The sequence below is a fragment of the Panthera pardus genome, unplaced genomic scaffold (assembly GCF_024362965.1).
Source record: "Panthera pardus isolate Hobbes unplaced genomic scaffold, ASM2436296v1 HiC_scaffold_6, whole genome shotgun sequence".
Classification (NCBI taxonomy): Eukaryota; Metazoa; Chordata; class Mammalia; order Carnivora; family Felidae; genus Panthera; species Panthera pardus.
In genome coordinates this window covers 136,564,513-136,585,484 of record NW_026526991.1, presented here as the reverse complement: position 1 = coordinate 136,585,484, position 20,972 = coordinate 136,564,513, and the positions used below count along the sequence as shown (strand labels likewise).

Here is a 20,972-nt window from a genome sequence, read left to right as displayed (position 1 = left end):
CTCACGCCATGTATAAAAATAAATTCTAGGCACATAAATGATATACAGAATAAAAAAGGAGAGGAAAAATACTTACAAGAAACTCCAAGTCACAATCTTGCACAAGAGAAGACCTTGTTAAATAGACCAGAGAATCAAACGCTATGAAAGAAAAAATAGATGTATTTGAAAATACAAACATTAAAACTGTGCATGGCGAAATTCCCTATCGTCAGAGTTTAATAGGTAAATGATAAATTCAGAAAATATTCATCAACTGGATGGAAGGGAGCTGATATTTATAACCTAAGGGAGCTCTTAGAAGTTGACCAGAGAAAGACAAATAAAAAATCTGAGTGAGGCGACAAGGAGGCCGTGCACAGGACACTAAGCCAAATGTGCACACAGAGAAATGATGTTCTCTGGCAGTCAGGGCACAGCTAATCAGAGTAGGAGAGATCTCAGCTCACAGCCACCTGACGGGCAAAAACGTACATGTGTCCTACTATCTATCACGGGTGGGAGCGTGGAGAAGAAAGGGATCTCATCCGTTGAGTTCAGGTCTGTGAAGCTGAACTTGAAAGCAGTCCGGCAGCAACCACTGAACCTAGTTTCATAATACCCCTTAACTCGTAAATCCTGATTCCACAGAAATCAAAGACCCAGACCGAGACCCAGAGAGAGTTTGAAAGTCATTTCTTACCCACGGTTCCGGAGGAGAACAATGTGCCACTCGGGACACCCAGGAGAGGCTTTGCGGCTGGTCGAGAGGAAGCCGGAACTCCCCGGGAGCGGAGACGTGGACGGACTTTGTTGTGGCTTCTGGGAAGGAACGGGCAAACCTGGGTGAGCAGGCTTGGGATTGGCTGGTTCTGTTGACAGTGGTCCCGTGTTCACTGTGACTATCGGATCATATGGCCTGGAGCTATTTAAAGTCTCAAGATATTCTTGGGGTGGGGGTGAAGGGCAAGGTTTACCTAGGAGCACCTAGTTCCCATTTTGTGGGTGTTAATGCGTCAGTTTATAGAAATGCAAAGTATGTTTGGGGCACCTGGCTGGCTCAGTCGGTGGAGCAGACAGCTCTTGATCTTGGGGTTGTGAGTTCGAGCTCCACGTTGGATATAGAGATTACTTTAAAAGAATAATAAAGTATGTTTAATGCAGTTGGCCCCATCATGCTTTAACATCACTGTTGGCACTAGGTAGACTTGGGGAACGGGTAGAGATGACCAGGGAGATTTAGGTAGGTGAGATCTATGGAATGGAAGACACCCTTAAGGTATAGGGCAACATCTTATCACCACACATTGTCGACAGTGTGTGTCACCACAGTGTTTCTTAGCATTTAAGAAAACCACAGCAGGGGCACCCGGGTGGCTCAGTTGGTTAAGCATCTGAATCTCGATTTCAGCTCAGGTCATGATCTCAGGGTTTGTGGGTTCGAGCCCCACATCAGGCTCTGTGCTGACAGTGTGGAGCCTTCTTGGGATTCTCTCTCTCCCTCTCTCTCTCTGCCCCTCCTCTGCTCACACTCTCTCTCAAAATAAATAAACCAACTTAAAAAAAGAAAAAAAAAGAGCGCCTGGGTGACTCAGTCAGTTGAGCGTCTGACTTCAGCTCAGGTCATGATCTCGCAGTTCGTGGGTTCGAGCCTCGCGTCGTGCTCTGTGCTGACAGCTGGGAGTCTGGAGCCTGCTTTGGATTCTGTGTCTCCCTCTCTCTGCCCCTCCCCCGCTCATGCTCTGTCTCTCTCTTGTCTCTCTCTCTCTCAAAAATAAATAAACATTAAAAAAAATTAAAAAAAGAAAAAAAGAAAACCACAGCATGGGCATATTCCTAGGATAGTAATTACGACCCTTTGATGCACAGAGCATAGCCAGGTGGCTCATTTGGTGAAAAGGAAAATAAATCCACGCCATGCTGGGAAATGTTTGGAACCTGGAGTAATATGGGGTGAGGGAAATTATGTGACACTCGCCTTAGTAATAGCCACAGGAGAGTGCATGCAGCCCTGACTCGCTGGGTGAGTTGGCCCACGTTACTAACGTACGTGGAATGGGAGGTTCGCGCCATTTTGCCAACACGTCCGTGGTCAGCCGGTGTGAGGTCAAGAGCTAAGCAGTGGCCCTACACCACTTAGCTAGGGGATCTTATCGGTGATTTAAGAGGCCAAGGGTTTGTTGTGTCTGCGTCGTTTGAGAGGTTAAAGCCTGAGACATTTGTCATTTGGTCTCTGTCACCATTTTGCCGGCTGTTGTCCATCCTTTTTGGAACAGGCAATGCCCCTTCCCAAGGCATGTACCTGGGCTGGATGAGGCTTGCAAGGGGAGCCGGCAGAAGGATGCAGGTGTGGGGTGGGGTGGGGCGGGTGTCCCTAATGAAAACAGGAAATCCTAGAGTAATGAGGAAGCCAGTGAATGACAGCTGCTCTGTGAGAGGGGGGTCACGGGAGCACCTGGGTGGCTCAGTTAAGCTCATCCTCGGGGGTAACGTCACCCTCTCCTACCGATCAGTCAGGAGACAGGGCTATCAGGTTGTACCGTAGAATCGATGACTCCACCTCACCCCTCCACACTCCCCCACCCCCCATTCTGTTATCCGCTCCCCCCTTTTTAAGTTTATTTAGTTTGAGAGAGAGAGAACATGAGCAGGGGAGGGGCAGAGAGAGGGAGAGAGAGAGAATCCCAAGCAGGCTCCATGCTGTCAGCGCAGAGCCCCGCACGGGGCTTGAACTCACCAGCCGTGAGATCATGACCTGAGCCGAGATCAAGAGTCCGACGGTTAACGGATTGAACCACCCAGGCGCCCCGGGCTCCTTGACTTTAAGAGTTTTGTAATCACTGCACTTGAACAAGGTTGACATGAGTTATGTCAGAGTCACAGCGGGAGAGGCGGGACTCATGGCGGTGCTGACGTCCCCGAGCGAGCGGCCCCAGCGGGCCACCAAACAGCCGCGTCAGCAGTTCAGTCTTGGCGGCAGGGTCTGGGGAGGTGTGGGTGTCGGGGGCGGGGAGACAGCGCTCTGTGTGAAGCCAGAGCTCAGAGGCACGTGGCGTCCCAGGGGAACGGAAGAGCGCGAGACGCTGTGTCTCCGTGGTGAGTCTGGGCCGGGCCACACGGTCTCCTGGGTTAGCTTTCCCAAACGGCTCTTCGCGCGGGTCAGCCTCCGGAAGAGTAAAGTCTGCCTGGGCAATCGAGGGGACCCGCCAGCACCGTTGGCTCAAGATCTGGACTTGCAAATACCGGTGAGGTTTCGGGGTTGGCAAACATCTGACCCATTTGCGCAACCGTTTCTGAGCCTGGCCACACAGCTTGTTTACTGGACGCACGAGGGAGGCCAGCGTAACTGAAGCGATAGACGGTTGTTAAACGATCCACGGTTTACCCAGGTGGTCGCGACAGGTGCCTTGGGCGAGCTGGGCCCCTGTCTCTAAGAGTGCAGGGGGGGTCCGCCTCAGGTCAAAAGTGTCCCTCTGCAGTACCCACCTGCCGAGGGATCCTGAGCTATCTGAGCCAACCACCTGGTGGCTTGTGTCCTGTGTTTTAGGAGACAGTCCCTCTGCGCTCGCCTAGGCTCTGGATTAGCCATACACTTGTAACAATCCTCCGGTCAGAGGATTTGAGCCTGAGTGTCACAGACCAACCAGCCCGTGTGCCCAGACCAAATACAGACACAACCGGTCAGCTAACAGGTGCACCTGATCAACTTGTTACTTGCTGACTTTGTGGCCACTCTCCCAGGGAGCTGGGTCATTCCCAAGGAAGAATGGCGGAGTGGCTGTCTGTCTCCATACCCGCGGGAGTGAAGCTCCGTGATGATCCGTGTGTGGTTTGGGGGCTCCACAGAAAGCACGGGAATTTCTCCCTGGTCATTGTCAGATATGGCCAGCATTCACTGGGTGACTGGTCATCTCCTCTCTTAGTGGCCGCACTGGTCCTGGGGACGGCGCTGGGCCAAGAATTTCTCTTTCCTGCAAGGGCTCAGAGGAGGCGTTAGGGTTTAGGAAGCGGCCTTTACATCCCGCAAGCTCTGGCAAAGTTTTGGAGCAGGGAAAGCAGGTGGGCTTGTCCTGAGGGTCCCATCACAGGGCCATCAGGGGTCCATCGGGGCGTTCTATCGTCATGGGTCACAGGGTGTGACTACCTTCAGTGGTGTCAGCCATCCTGTAGGAGGATGGCTGATCGAGAAAGGGAGGCAGAAGGGAGCAGTGGGTGAAGAGGTAAATATAAAAATAGAGTCTCAGTGAAGGGGCCGCCTGGGTGGCTCAGTAGGTTGAACATCCAACTCTTGATTTCAGCTCAGGTCATGATCCCAGGGTCGTGAGATGGAGCCCCTTGTCGGGCTCTGCACTGAGTGTGGAGCCTGCTTGAGATTCTCTCTCTCTCTCTCTCTCTCTCTCTGCCCCTCTATCCCACTCGCTCTCTCTCTAAATTAAAAAAAATATATAAAAAGAGAGAGAGAGGGGCGCCTGGGTGGCTCAGTTGGTTGAGCGTCCGACTTCGGCTCAGGGCATGATCTCACGGTTTGTGAGTTCAAGCCCCGCGTCGGGCTCTGTGTTGACAGCTCGGAGCCTGGAGCCTGCTTCGGATTCTGCGTCTCCCTCTCTCTCTGCCCCTCCCCTGCGTGCATTCTGTCTCTGTCTCTCTCAAAAATAAATAGACATTAATTTCTTTTTTAAAGGTGTTTTCATTATAGCACGGGGACAGGACCCATGGGCAGGAGTTGCAGCATGGTGATGGTGAGGAGTGACTGATTATCGAGGGTTTTCTACCCTTTGGAGGTGAAGGTGATGTTAGGGCTCCAGGAAATTTGAGTCTATAGGTTCTTGGAGGTCTATTACTGTGTTTTTCTTGTAAATCATTAAGAGAGTTACAAACTACAGGGAAGTTTTTGTTCTACTTGTTTTCACTTGTTTTTCCCCTGCTTTCATTCTCAGGCAGTTACTAGTGCCTGAGGAATGTTTATATATATCTCCCACCTTAAGGGGGCGAGGGGGTGGGTGCAGGCTGTGGGCTGGCATTTGGCCTTCAGCTTGCCTTTTGCTCTCTCGTCATTACACACAACTCTATCCATCTGGGCGAGTCCCCAGCTGTCCAAAGCAGAGCTCTGATAAAGACTAAATATGAGAAGACGTTTATTCCAAGGAATCTGAGCTGGGAGGTCTCGCTCCTGGCCTTAAATTCCACTCTGTTCTACTCCCATGCTTGCATGTGAAGGAAAAGACCAATCTGAAGCACGACTACCAGCACCAAAGACAAGAAAGAACAAGGCCCACAGCATGAAAAACCCCATTCACCCCCGATGCCCAGATCCTACTGGCTTTGGAGACTCAGCGCTTTTCCAGACTCAGGCTTTCCTCATGAGGCTGGGGGGAGTCCCCGAGGCGCTGGCCACTCTGTAGCGAGGCATCCTGGAGAGAGGTGGCCGGGCTAGAGAAGTCTGGGGCCTGTCCACACACATGAAGTTGGGTACCCTGGCACTGCCTGATCGGATCAGCCATGCGTGAGGGTAAAAGGAGACACATTGTGAAACAGAACTCATGCGGGCCAAATTCCTTAATGAAACAAAACCACAGGCAAAAATCCTAAGTCCCAGACAATCAAACACAAGAAGAAAACTAACAGTAAAAGGAGGGACCAAAAAGACAACAATACAAACTTAGAGCCAGGACAACAAAGAAGAATGAACAGGGATTAAAGCACAGTAATGAAACAGGAGACAAAAATAATGCAGACTTGCCCGGGTAACTTAGAACTAAAGTTTTTGAAAGGCAGAATACTTAGTTAGGAAATCTGATTAAGGAAAACAGAAGGTATATATAAATAAACTACATTTAGGATAAAAAGTGGAGGCTGAGTACATTACGAAGATCTCTCCGACCTTTGTTGGGAGGGCTAAGTTGTCACCGATGCTTTCAAGGGCAATTTGACATCAGTTGAAGTTTAAAACGCTCTTTTCCTCGGATCGAGCAATTCCACCTCTAAAAACATATCTCACAGAAATATCTACATGTGTCCAAAGATAGGCAAAGATATTCTTTGCTGCATTGCGCGTAAAAACAGTAACCAAAAAATGAATACGTACTTGTCAATAAAATTCAGTTTAAATAAATCATGGTTCCAACCGTACTGGGGAGCCCTGGAAAGAATGTGGTAGCTGATGTGAAAACAGCAGATTCAGAGTAATATGTCTACACAGCCTCTCTCTATGCCAAAATATGGGCTTTGTATGTATGGGTAGAGTCCATACGTGCACACAGGCTGTCCTATGTTGTGTAAACGCACAGTGAAGGTACAGAAGCCTACTGACCTTCATCAAGGGGGTACCTCTGGGAAGTAAGCAGTGGAGAGTGGTATAAAGCAAGCTCTGTCAGCGCAGAGCCCGACGCAGGGTTCGAACTCATGAAACACTAGATCATGACCTGAGCCGAAGTCGGATGCTTAACTGACTGAGCCACCCAGGTGCCCCCGGATATGACTTTTGTTCATTTTAAAGGCTAGAAAGGAAACCTGACTTATTTCAATGTTTCCCGAGGCAGAGGGAAGAGAATCCGGGGACAGACACCAGAGCACATGCACACCCGAGAGTGTCTGTGTCTCTGCAGCCTCAGGACCTGCCTCGCCTGCGAGCTCAAATGCCATACTAGTGAGGTTCCATGCCAGAAACACGGCAAAATGCACTGGGCATTTTGAGCAGAGATGATGGAAAGAACTGGGTGCTCAGAAAATCACTGGCAGGGCCAGAAAGTGGGATCTCCACATGATCTCCAGGAATGCCCCCATAACTGATGGTCCACAGAGGTGTCCAGAGTCCCGGTGTCCAGAGTCCCCAGTCAGAAAGCAGGCCATCAGGAGGTGGCCTCGGTAACTCAAGAACACACCCCCAAAGCGGTGATCTCCAGTGGTCACGAACCCACTGCTGCCATGGTGCCCTGGACAATGGAGCGGTCACCGCCCATCAGCGAGTTGGTCTTCGCAGCACGAAACAGGTGCCAGGTGGTCCCGTGCACGTAGCCTCTGCACCACGACTGCCTGTGGCCATGAGGCTGCCACCTGCCGTCACTAGTACCTTAACTGCCAGCAGAAAACACCCCCAAACCATAAGGCAATAGCTTCTGCCTTCCAAATCCCATGCGAGCGCTTCTAATTGGCAGAACCCAATTAGCACATAGAAACCCTATTTGTAAGAGTCTATTTCTGTGCCGGTAGGCCAAATAGTCTTCCTGGTATCACTGTATACTCAGGACATGGAAAATGAGTTGAGTGCCAACTAATGAACAGGCAGTGAGCAGAGTGCTTAAAATGCATGGTCTCAGGGCACCCGGGGGGGCTCAGTGGGTTGAGCGTCTCACTTCAGCTCAGGTCATGATCTCGCGGTTCATGAGTTCAAGCCCCACTTTGGGCTTGCTGCTATCAGCCTGCCAGTGCAGATCCTCTGTCCTCCTCTCTCTGCCCCTCCCCCAGTTGCACTCTCCCAAAAATAAATAAATATTTAGAGAATAATAATAAGATAAAATGCGTGATCTCAAGTGCCTTCCCGCAGGCTGCGCCCTCCTTCCCACTGTGGGAGATTTCATTGTTTAAATTATCCAAAAGTGACCTCACCCAGGAGGATAAAAGATCTTTCTCTGCAAAAGGGATCTGACCTGGAGAAAATTCTTACTGTTACTACTTTTGAGGTTCCCCAATTTATACTGGGATAAAGCTCCGCCCACCACCCCTTATAGAGCAGATTACCAGTCGTTTGGGGAAATTCTATGGCATGAAAGACAGGAAGAAAGAGGACAAATAACTTAGGGACAAAAAAGCATAGAGACTAGCCAACAATGGAGTTTTTAATTTTTTTTCAAATGTTTATTTGTTTTTGAGAGAGACAGAGACAGAATGCGAGTGGGTTAGGGGTAGAGAGAGAGAGGGAGACACAGAATCCGAGGCAGGTTCCGGGCTCTGAGCCATCAGCACAGAGCCCAACACAGGGCTCGAACTCACAAGCTGTGAGATCATGACCTGAGCCGAAGTCAGACACTCAACCGACTGAGCCACCCAGGTGCCCCCCAACAATGGAATTTTTAAAACAAAGACTACAGTTATTCTTCAGAGGGATAAGGTGAGAATGAATCCATAGAACAAAAATAAAATTCTATTCCTTAAAAAGAACAATGAAGAGCTAATAGAAATAAAGAATAAGACAGGCAGAGTTTATTATGAAGGACAGCATTTCTGCTGCAAATTTTCAAGGAGAAAACCCCAGATAAATTATAAAAAGTATATTTTAAGTGTACTGGAAAGTTGTGGGAACAACAGAAATGAGACAAACTAAAATTCCCCTTCTTCAATGCATGGATGATCATGAGCTATTTTCTTTCCTGCAGGAATTTCCCAGTTTTGATGAGCCAAAGTCAGGCTTGACCCAGACAAAGGAATTCTACTCAGGGATTTACAAACTAGCAGAGAGAGTATCTGGCATAGTGCAGGCCTGGCATGGCAGATTATAAACTCAAAAATAAAAACAAAAACAAAAACACCAAAGTACTGCAGGGTTTTTTCCCAAGAGACATTTTCTGAGGTCTAGGGCATGTTTGAAGCTTGGGGTCAGGGCCAGAAGCATCTGAGAAGCAGAGTAAAATATCCTGAAGTCTTGTGGTGCTTTGGAATGAAAGTCATACTTGAAGGGGAGACAATGTCCAGACCACGACACAGGCAGGGAAACCCAAGCAGAGCATATCAGTCTCGTTGAAAGGACCAGACTGAAGTCAAAGCCCAGGCAGGCTGGGGAAGCTAGATATTGCACGGTGGTTACCAGAAAACAGGGAGCCATAGAGCAAAAGAGCCCCCAAAATCTGCCTAGAAGTCCCCTTGAGTGTATGACTAAATACTGAGATGTGAAACGCCACAAAGCCACACAAATATAGATGGGAGCACTTAGTTAAACAATTCCAAGATGACACAGAGCTAGGACATGTCTGAGTTTTGATCAGCAGAGTAGAGAATCTTTGTTGAAAACCCATGGAATTCAGTATAGACCCTAGAAGAGTAATATTTTACATTCCAGAAGAACTGCAAAAAAAAGGTTAAAGGTAAGCTAATAAGATAATAATGAAGCTAAATATAACTAATGTGTTAATACAAAAGAAAGCAGAAAAAGAGAAAAAAGGAACAAAGAACAGATGAAACAAATAGAAAACAAAGAGGAAGATGGTGGATTTAAGTCCAAGTATATTGATAATTACGTTAGATATACATGGTTTAAACCCTCCACTTAAAAGGCATAGATATTTAGGCTGGATGAAAAGCAGAATCTATATGCTATCTACAAGAAACAGATAATGCTGTCTATGCACAGATAACGTGATTTTCAATGATGGAAACTCCAAAAACATTTTGTATATTAATAGAACTAATATGTGAGTTTAGAAGGACACAGAATACAAAGTCAGTATTTAAGAGATTGATGGTATTTTTATAGACTAAAAATAAAAAAAACAGAAATTGATTTTTTTTTAAGCAGTATCCTTTACTCTTGTATTACGAAGCAAAATATTTAGGGGAAATTTAGAAATATGTGCAAGATTTGTATGCCAAAATACATGGAATGTTGATGAGAGGGATTAAGAATACCTAAATAAATGAAGAGAGATACTGTGTCCATGGATTGGAAGGCTCAATATTGCTAAGCTGTCAATTCTTCCCAAAATGTTTCTCTAGATTTCATATTGTCAGACCCGCTATAAGCAAGTTCTACTTCCACAACCCCGGCAGAACTCACCGAGAAGCTCATGTGGAAAAGAGAGTTTGAGCGAACTGAAAAAGTTCAGCCTGAAGTGAACAAAGATGAAATATTGGCATGTATGTATGTATGTTAAGTAAACTCTACACCCAACAGGGGGCTTGAACTCATGACCTTGAGATCAAGAGCCGCGTGTTCCCCCAACTGAGCCAGCCAGGTGCCCCAGCAATTAATTATTTTAAATAGTTGAATTTTTTTTTTTTTTTTTTTTTTTTTTTTTACAGTCTTCCCATTATGTTACTCATCCCCAGTTACGGCAGGATAGGAAGAGTTTATGTCCTGGCTGAAGTATGGTGGAGAAGTTCGGTGCCCTCCCGGGTGGGGTTGATGGGCCGGTGGATTCCCACCCATTACCTGCCCCCCCTCCCCCCATCTACGGAGTGCTAAGGAGTGCTCCCGTCTAGACCAACGATGATGTGAAACAACCCTACTGCTCTGACCTGATAAGCTGTGTTCACTCTGCCATGATCTCCATCACCAATATTTGCTGCGACTAAGCAAACTCAACTTCGAAGACAGGGTCTAGAGTCCAAGGGCTTCTCCGCACATTTTAGTCAATGCTTCCCTCTAGCGTGTGGCTTTGACATCGCACGAGCCCAGGGTTGTGACCATAGATGCAAAGAGTTTGAATAAACCTAGAGACCCTTCCCAAATTCCCCGCAGCTAGCGTATTTCACAGATAAGGAAACTGAAATGCCAGGTATTTTGCCAGGATCTCCTGATGGCACATAGGAGATCACGCAGAAGAGAAGACGGGAGGGTGACGGACGAGCACCCACATCATCGGGTTATTTTTAAGCCACTAACCTTGTAGTAATTTGTTACAGCATAATAAGAAATGAAGGCAACTGGATTTCACTATAATTTTGCAATCCTATACATTTACTTTATTTTCGGGCTTTAAAACCCTTTCTATGATAAGAGCCCACAGGCTTCACTCTTGCCCTAGAAAGTAAAGAATGGAGGAGATAGGATAGGATGAAAACCTGACATGAGGTGGCAGCGAGAAATACAGTAAGAACTTAAGTTGTATAATTTTGTGGGTTTCTTTAAAGTTGAAAGGGCACCTGGGTGGCCCTTCCTTCCTTCCTTCCTTCCTTCCTTCCTTCTCTCCCTCCTTCCTTCTCCCCTCCCTCTTTCCTTCCTTCCTTCTTTCCTTCCTTCCTTCCCTCCTTCCTCCTTCCTTCATTCCTTCCCTCCTTCCTTCCTTCTCTCCTTCCTTCTCCCCTCCCTCTTTCCTTCCTTCCCTCCTTCCTTCTCCCCTCCCTCTTTCCTTCCTTCCTTCCATCCTTCTTTCCTTCCATCCCTCCTTCCTTTCTTCCTTCCTTCCATCCTTCTTTCCTTCCTTCCTTCCTTCCCTCCTTCCTTCTCCCCTCCCTCTTTCCTTCCTTCCTTCCTTCCTTCCTTCCTTCCTTCCTTCCATCCTTCTTTCCTTCCATCCATCCCTCCTTCCTTCTCCCTTCCTTCCTTCCCTCCTTCCTTCTCCCCTCCCTCTTTCCTTCCTTCCTTCCTTCCTTCCTTCCTTCCTTCCTTCCTTCCACGGGTACTGCAGGTGTGCCCTGTGTTAGACACTTCATGGAGAAGGTGCAGACATGGGAGCTCTGTCCTCAGAGGTCATGGTACACCCAGGGAGACAACAGAATATGTGTGTCCATGTCCCTGCAAAAACTGAGACCGGAACTATCTCAGAATTTCTGGGGCGAATGTTCCGGGGAGATATACCTGTAAGGGAACGAGGAAGCAAGACTGGGCTGAGGCAGAAGCTGACCCAAAAAGCAGTTGTGTCATTGAAACCCAAGTTCGGCTGCCTGTTGCTTGAAAGGCCAAGACTCAAGAGACAAGTTTTGATTGGAAAGGAATATGAGCTTCACTCCAGAGGCCAGCAATCTGGGGAGAAGGCAGACTCTTGTCCAAAGGCCAACAACTCCCAGGTTTCTGCCTGGTTCAGATTTTGAAAGGGGTTTAATCAATTAAGGGAGTGCAGTGGTCTGTGACATTTCTTGCTGACATGCAGACTCGATGCCCATTGTAGAATTAGCTCAGTGCTGTAGAATTAGCTCAGTTGTGTGAGAAGTTCAAGTTCCCTGGGGCCGGGGGTGAGTGGGGGCTTGTGCAAGAAGGTCTGATTCCTGGGTCCCCAGGCTTTGTGCAAGAGTACTGTGATCTTCAAAGGAGGGAAAAGTCTACAGATGTGCAAAGGGAGGTCAGTCAAGTCTTTTACTTGAAAAAGAAACATTTTGCTAAAAATTGCTGGGCTAGGGGTGCCTGGGTGGCTCAGGTCATGATCTCACAGTTCAGTCTGTGAGTTCGAGCCCCATGTCAGGCTCTGTGCTGACAGCTGGGAGCCTGGAGCCTGCTTCAGATTCTGTGTCTCCCTCTCTCTCTGCCCCTCCCCTGCTCACACACACACTCTCTCTCTCAAAAATAAATAAACATTAAAAATTAAAAAAAAACCAAAATAAACATGGTGAAGGGCACACATCGCTTCAAAGGCTTTCCCCCAAGTCCCTAGAAAATTCAAATGAGCAGGGTTGCCCACTAGCCTGTCTCTCCAGGCAGATGAGAACTCAGGGAACCTGGTGCAATGCTTTACCCGAGAGTGTAATTACCCAGAAGAACATCTATTGCCTCATTAAGTCTCTGTGGCCATTAACAGTTAGCAAAGCAAACAGAACTGGGCAAGTTGGCAAATGCAATCTAGCCATTTGCAAGGTTGAAGACGGGGCCCTCGTTGCCAGCAGGTGGTAGGCGCTGGGCAGCGGTTTTCAGCTAATCCTACCCAGTGAGCACGGCACCCAGGACCTCTGTGTCTTCAAGCAGGACCCCGTGAAAGGGAGCCAGGAGATTCACCTGTTTAAATAGCTAAATCTCCCAATGATAGCCACCAAAGGCTTCCTTCCTTCCTTTTTTTTTTTTTTTTTTTTTTGGTTTGTAAGTTTATTTATTTTGAGAGAGATAGCCTACAAGCAGGGGAGGGGCAGAGAGAGAGAGGGAGACTCTGAAGCAGGCTCTGCACTGTCAGCGCAGAGCCCAATGTGGGGCTCGAACTCACAAACTGTGAGCCGCCTGGGGGGGGGGGGGGCCTGATGCTTCCTTTCTTTGCTCTGCAGAGGAGAGCAGTCTCAAAATGTTGAGTCCGAGAAGATTATGACACATCCGGCCATCACGTGCCTGAATGGGGGGAGGGGGCGGTGTCTGTGAAGATGGGGGTGTGGAAGGAGGAAGGATTGCTTTCTTTGGACAAATGCATCGGTGTGGAGAGCTAAGCCACGTGGTGAGCAAGCCTTGGTGTGAGAGAACAGCAGGAATGAGAAGGGAAGTCGGGAGTCGGCTCCTCCCCTCCCTCATTTTTATGGGGAACAAACTGAAACTCACAGGGGAGGGATGGCTTGCCCAAGGTCCCATGGCTGGCTCCTGATTGAACCCACGCTCCAACTTGGCTATCCTGACTCCCACTGGAGGCTTCTACCCACCTCCCCAGAAAAAGTGAAGGAAAAGGAGAAAAGTGGGCGATAAAGCAAGTGAAGACAGAAAACTCGGGGAAAGGTGTGAGATTAAACTCGGAAAACGGGAAAGAAAAAGCCGGGGATACAGGATACTCAGGACGGATGGAGATTCTAAAATCCCTGTGCGCAACGAGAGTCAGGAGAGCTCTGGAGACCCTCTGTGAACCAGCCCTAGGATTTCAAATGTTCTAGAGCTGAGGTGGTGAATTTGGCCACATTTGGCCACATCAGAATTTAAAACTCCCGTTTTATAGTAGAAACTTAAAATACAGGGACAAACCAGGAGAAATAATGCAAATATCTAGCAAGGACTTAGAGCCATAAAAGATAAAGAATTCCTAATCAATACAAAAGGACTATACAAAATATGGGAAAAAATGGGCAAAGGATATCAGCCAACCATTCACAGAACTGGAAACAAAAACATCCAATCAAATAGGAAAAGTCGATCAACTTTGCATGTGATCAGGAAAATGCCAATTAGGGGCAAATGCCAATTAGGGGCAAAACGAAATACTGCTTTACACACAGCAGCCTGGTAAAAAGTTCATGTTTGATACTGAGTCTGTGGAACTTGTACATTTATACCCAGGTGGCAAAAGTAAAACTGGGTACAACCACACTGAAGAGACAATTGGTCAAATCTACTGAAGCTAAATTTCCAAATTTTCATTTTCGTGTTTAAGCAAATGAATGCATGTTACTCTTATGGAAGAGAGGGTCACTTTGACCAAAACTTTGCTATTCAGTCAGCACCAGGCACGATGCTGAGCACTTTACGGGAGTTATTTAATAAACTCTGGACCTCTGACATCAGCAGTAAATGACCATAGACCCCAAGGTCTGCTTTTTCTGGGCACCTGTGGCTGGTGGGCCATCTTACCCAAAGGGTATCCCTCCGAACACCCAGGGGAGCTTTTTCAAAATACACATACCAGGACCCCTCAGAATTTTCTGTAGAGGTGAAGCCGAGGAGTTCCCCAGATGGTCAGAAGGATGACTCCTGGTTAAGAGCTACTGATCTGGGCTCTGGAGTGCATCCTGGCTTGATCCCTCCGTACCAGAAAGACCTCCTCCTCCTGCACTGAGCGCCTAGCTGGGTACCTGATGTAAATCGCTTCTTTTCCAGACCTTCTCCCATAGGCTCCATTCCAACCTTTTTTAAAAAGTGGTTTGAGGGTTAAGCACTATGCTCAGAAACTCCTTTGGCAGGGACCCCTGAATCCCTAAGATGCCACACCCATCACTCAAAAGGTCTTCAAAATAGAAATGCTAATGGAAACCAGAAATAGGATTGTTCTTCCCCCAGGTTTCATGGTAATAAAGAGACAGCCTGTGAATCAGCTAACGTAAAGGGCAAGGGGTGGGGAAGGTTGAGCAAAAGCGAGCACAGAATCCATCACCTGAGAATATCACCCAACCCACCAGTCTCTTTAATCATTAAATAGGAAAGTAATTAAAAATAATAATAATAGCTGGGCTATTGTTCTGGGAAGAATGTATGGGACATGAGGAGGTGGTACCCTTGACCTGATACACTGAGAGAATATAAAGGATTTTTCTAAATGAGGAAGCCACCCACTGAGCAAAGTTTTGAGGGGCAGCGGAGAAAGGAAACCACTCTCATTCTTGTCCAAGAGAAATGCAGTCAAGATTTCAAAGCCCCGGAATCCAAATGCCAATGTTGCCACTTCCTGCCGTGTCATCTCAGGGAAAGACCCAGTGTCTTCACGTAGATGTGGGGAGAATCATGATACCCATGTTACAGGGCAAATATGTGTTAATCACCAGACAACTTAGCCTCACAAGAAACTTTCATACATGTAAAACATTCCCTCATGCCTAGCGCTGGGTGAGTGTTCATCAGATGGTTGATAATCACCGTGACAATATAGATGTCCATGTGGATTTCTGCCTCTGGTCTCTTGAGGAATGCTAGGCAGGGGCTTCAGTACTCAGGGCCTCAGAGCCGCGTTCCCTCCGTACACACAAAAAGGGAATTATTACTTCTGACCCCAATCCCCCAGAAGTCTTCATTTTCCCAAAGGGTTAAGACATGTATGGTACTTTCCAGAAAAAAAATCTATCACTGATCTTCAGCCTTAAAAAAGAAGGTGATTCTGCCATTTGGGACAACACGGATGAATCCAGAAGACAGTATGATAAGAGAAATAAGCCAAAAACAAGCCCTGCATGATCTCACTCATGTGTGGAATCTAAACTCGTTGAACTCATAGAAGCAGAGAGTAGACTGGTGACTGCCAGGGGCTGGGGCTGGGGTATAGGGAGATGTTGGTCACAGGACACAAAGTTCCATTGCACAAGATGAATACATTCATCCTAAAATTTGCTAAGAGGGTAGATCCTGTGTTCTCACCCCCACCAAAAAAAAGAGTAACTATTGAGGTGATACATTAATTAGCTTGATCACGGTGATTATTTCACAATTCGTATCAAATCACCCAATTTAAATATATCCAATTTTACTTGCCAATTACACCTCGATAAAAAAGATCCTGATCTAGTGGGAAATGATGCCAGTATTCCTGCTTTTACGTGGCTTCTAGCAACAGGATGTGAAGCCCAATGAGCTGACGGAACAAAAGGCAAGCACATCTGAGGAACTCAGCAGCCAGGGAGAGGGGGAGCTGGGGAAATGTGTGGAACGTGCCCGATGAAACAGACATGGGGGAGACAGATGGACACCTGCAGTAAAAGTAATGGGGTACCTACGGATATCGAAGGGGAGCACAAGAAGATGGCCAGGGGCTCTGCCCAAAAACATGTTTGGAATTTTATTTTATTCCTTTTAATTTTTTTTTTTTTTTGAGAGAGAGAGCTAGAGAGAGCGAGAGAGAATGAGTAAGGAAGAGGCAGAGGGAAAGAGAATACCAAGCAGACTTTGCACTGTCGGCACAGAGCCAAACACGGGGCTCGAACTCACCAACCGTGACGTCACGACCTGAGCTGAAATCTGAAGTCAGACGCTCAGCCGACTGAGCCACCCTGGCGCCCCATGAATCTTAAAATCTAGTATGTGGATTAAAGAACGAGATGGTCATCCACCGTTGAGGCCAAGTGTAAGAAATATGTCAAAGTACAGGAAAACAAAATCCGAGGGATTTATCCTGGCTGGATAAACCCAGGAGACTTAATTTTTGATGAAGAGGAAAAACAACCTATTATGAGAGAATAACAGGCACCACATTCGCCCTTAAGCAACCAGAAGACCAGACAAACACATAACGCGTATTTTAGACACTGGATAACAGCTCAGGACCGCCAGCCTCATCTGAGATTGTCCTCGATAAGATTATAGATTATGTCTCAACCCTGTCAACTCTAGCATTCGCATCTTTTTAGTATTTTGTGTGACAAAATGGGAAGCGCTCCCTGTTGTGTCCCACAGCGCAATGGTCGTTTCCAGGGAAGGCACTTGTACAGGGGTTTGAACTGCACACTGAAAAAGTCATCTTTCCACTGAGCATTATTTTTACTTCAAAGAGCAAATGACAAACTGTGATTATTCAAACATAGACATGTGGCAGGCATTTTCTCACTGCCTAACTAATTCTCAAAACTAACGATGTTTGTTGCCAAGGATAAAAATTGAGCTTTTCGGGAGAAAATTATATTTTGGGAAAACTTGTACCAGCCACTCTGACCTCACTCAACAAGAAACAGATAATGTAACCGGTCTTATATTTATCAATGAAATTAAATTTGTAGGTAACAATGTTTGTTTTATGAGCCAGTTATTATCCTGATAACAAAGCCAGACAAAGATATAACACCAACAAAAACCTTTTCAAGATAACATCCCTCATGAACCTGGATACAAAAATCCTCGACAGAATTCTAGCTAATCAAATCCAGCAATATGTCAAACGATAAAACATCATGATCAAATGGTATTATATCCCAGAAATAGAGAAAGCACAAATTTTTAAAAAAAAAAATACCATGGATTCTCATTATGTGCGATATTTATGTGTGATAAAGTTGCTGCAGGTTAAGCAAATACTGAACCGTTGTTCCTGAACGAAATACACGGTTAGTTTCCTGCCAGCTTCTGGTCACATCGTTCTCCTCAACTAATCAATATATAACCCTGTTTCGTGTGTGATTCTGTTTGAGGAAACCTCATTTTACATATATTGTTGAATCCCTAGCCTTGGACTCACGACCAACAGCATCACAGGTCACGCCTAAATGAAACTTTGACACAGGTATTTCCTCTATAAAACCGCCCAGAGTGCTCTTGCACTCAGGAACACGAGACAGCACTTCCGCATTATGCCTGGCGATCATTTTAAACAGAAATCACCAACGAAAAGTAACACTAACAACAACAAAAAAGCCAAAAGTCTACCGTGTGAGGGCCGAATCGAGAAGGCAGAGCGTAGCCTTGTTCGACCTCAGTTGGAAACATGCACGTCAGGTGACAGTTTTGGGCCACTATGAACTTGTCTGTGAACGACCACAAGAGCTCCGCAAGTATTGATTTTGGGATGAGCTATACATTGTAGCATTTAGGAAAATTCACAGACACAGAAGCCGTGAATAATGAGTATTGACTGCAATCGTAGGGAGAAAAATGTCTGTGAGCCGAAGAAACATTTGAGTCTGCAATTTAAAGGTCTCACTGGGGGCGCCTGGGTGGGTCAGTTGGATAAGCGTCCGACTTCGGCTCAGGTCATGATCTCGCGGTTCACGAGTTCAAGCCCTGCGTCGGGCTCTGTGCTGACAGCTGGGAGCCTGGAGCCTTCTTGGGATTCTGTGTCTCCCCTCTCTCTTTGCCCCTCTCCCACTCATGTTGTCTCTCTGTCTCTCAGAAATAAGTAAACAATTAACAAATAAATAAATAAAGGGCTCACTGGATCCTGTCTAGATTGATGAGAAAAGACGCATTTATGAGCATATCCAAACAAAGTCCTTGAATTATAATGATCAAGAGGGAAATTTGCAAACTTCCTGGGAAGAAAACAAGTCACCCATAAAGAGGGGAATCCGACTTGCCTCGGACTTGCCTGCTACACGGTAAGCTGGAACATTGCTACCGAAATTGTAGTCTGCTGACTGGCAGCAGTTACATCAGCTGGGAGCTTCCTAGAAATGCAGAAGCTCAGGCCCACTCCAGTCCTACTGCATTAGAATCTGCATCTTGACAAGATCCCCAGTGATGAGTGGGCACATTGAGGTAGACAGTAAGAGCGTCTACAGACTTTTGAGAAAGAGGCTGTCACCCAGGTACTCTCTGAGCAGCCAAGCTACTGTTTCCTATCAGGATAAAAGAAAGCTGCTTAGTGAGAGACTCAGACTGAGAGAATACCACCTCTGGATCCCATCTAAAAAAAACTACGTGAGAAACAAAACTAGTCAAATGATACATGAACTGAAGAAAAAGTCTTCAAGGTGGGGGAAGATGAAAAGGTGGGAGCAAGGAATCTTTCGGCATATAGTTAGTTAAATATGAATGGGTAAGAATAGATTCTCTGAGAATGTATAAATAAGGACCTTTGTACCAGAAGAGACATCCTATAAGGGACATTCTAATAACATGAGATTATTTCACAGAACCTAGATGACAGAGAAAGAGAGATAAAAGTATTGCGAGGATTTGTTAGCTCCTGGTGATGGGGTGGGGGAGGAGAGTACAAGAATTTTAAACTAAAGTTCTAAGGCGAAGCTTTGACTGGGTTCTACTCTGCACCTCAATGCATGGAGGCCCCCGCAAGGTTGCCCCACACCCTACGGATGGTTGACTCTGGAATGATAACACCCCTTTCTCCCACTAAGCTCAGAGAAGGAGCACCAGAGGAACGCCGGGAAAGTCCCATGCCTCTTTGTTACTCAGAGGAGGGGGAGGAGGGAGCACAGAGAATGCATGCTGTTTACTGGGTACCCACTATGTATGAGTCATTTATATATACAACCTTATTTAACCTTCCCAGAAATCCTGAAAAATAGACATTTTCTCTGCTCTCCAGATGAACAAACCCGAAGCTTAGAGAGGATAACTTGCCACAGGCAAGCTAGTAAATAAGAGAAGTGGAATTTGAGTTCAGATATGTTTGCTTCCAAAGTCCTTGCTAACTGGGTGAGGAAGAGAGGTTCAGAATCAACAACAAACAGCAACTTCCTGGTAGCGTCCACCATTGCTTCTTCCCTCCCTTACACGAGAAACTCGTTAGTCTTTACTACCTGCTGATTCCTCCTCTTAGATACTACAATAACCTGTAGGTGCTGAGAGAAAAGCCCAAGAAGTAAAGTCAAAGTGAGCGAACCACCTTCCCAACTTAGAGATGTGGATTTTCCTGGTTGACAGTCTTAGGAGAAGAAAGTTTCCAAGACAAATGAAATCAAAGAATAACTAAATATATGGAGATGTATTCCATATTCATGGATAAGAAGACAGTATTGTCAAGATACCAGTTATTCCCAACTTGATCTATAGATTCAATGCAACCCCAATCAAAGTACAAGCAATTTATTTTGTGAATATTACAAATTGACTCAGCTTATATAGGGAGACAAAAGACCCAGGAGAGCCAACATGTTATTTAAAAAGAACAAAGTTGGAAGACTGACACTACCTGACTGCAAGACTCACCGTAGGGCTACAGCAGTCAAGGCAGTGTGGTACTGATGGAAAAATAGACACGTAAATCAATGGAGCAGAATAGACGGATAAATAAGCCAGAAATAGACCCATACAAATATAGCCAGCTAATTTTTGACAACGAGCAAAGGCAATATTAAAATTTAAAAATATCTGCTCTGCAAAAGACAATGTTAAGAGAATGAAAAGACAAGTCACAGACTGTGAGAAAAGATTTGCAAAAACATATCTGATAAAAGGACTATTACCCAAAATATACCCTTAAAACTCAAAAAGAAAACAAACAGATCAATTAAAACGTGGTCAAAAGACCTGAACAGCCACCTCACAAAAGAAGAAATACAGGTGGCAAATAAGCATATGAAAAGATGTTCAACATTATGTTATTCAGAAACCGCAAATTAAGGTAACAATGAGATGCCACTCTACATATATTAGAGCAAGGAAAATCCAAAACACTGGCAACAGCAATTGCTGGTGAGGATTTAGAGTAATAGAACCTCTCATTCATCACGGGTGGGAATGCAAAATGGTGCAGCCACTTTGGAAGAGAGCTCGGCAGTTTCTTAGAAAACTAAACATTCGTATCGTACCATCCATCCATCAACCATGCTCCTTGATCTTTTCCTAAATGAACTGAAAACCTATGTCCACACAAAATCCTGCACAGATATTTAGAGCAGATTTATTCATGATTGCCAAAACTTGGAAGCATCCATGAAGTCCTTTAGAGGGTGGATGGATAAGTAATAAACTACGGTACATCCAGACAACGGAATGTTATTTATTACTAAAAAGAAACGAGCTATCAAGCCTAAAACGACATGGGGGAACTTTAAATGCATATTACTAAGTGGAAGAAATCCATATGAAAAGCCTACATACTGTGTGATTCCAATTACATGACATCCTGGAAAAGGCGAAACTTTTGTAAAGACCATAAAAAGATCAGAGGGTGCCAGGGAAGAGAAAGAAAGCGATGAAGAGGTGGGGCACAGAGGATATGAGTCATACCTGTCCAAGCCCACAGAATGTCCAACATCAAGAGTGACGCTAATGTAAACTGTGGACACTGGGT

At 46.0% G+C, this 20,972-nt stretch overlaps 1 protein-coding gene and 1 long non-coding RNA gene across 2 annotated transcripts in view; both read right to left on the bottom strand.

Moving 5' to 3' along the window:
- The window catches only part of LOC128774971 (uncharacterized), a 256,264-nt gene that overhangs the window by 50,736 nt on the left and 184,556 nt on the right, over positions 1–20,972 (bottom strand). The window lies entirely within an intron of this gene.
- Positions 1–20,972, bottom strand: part of LOC109273789 (aldo-keto reductase family 1 member C3-like) — a 131,900-nt gene that overhangs the window by 22,880 nt on the left and 88,048 nt on the right. Inside the window, 2 exon segments of the mRNA XM_053895259.1 lie at positions 77–141; positions 683–801. The gene's annotated coding sequence lies outside the window, so the exon portion shown is untranslated.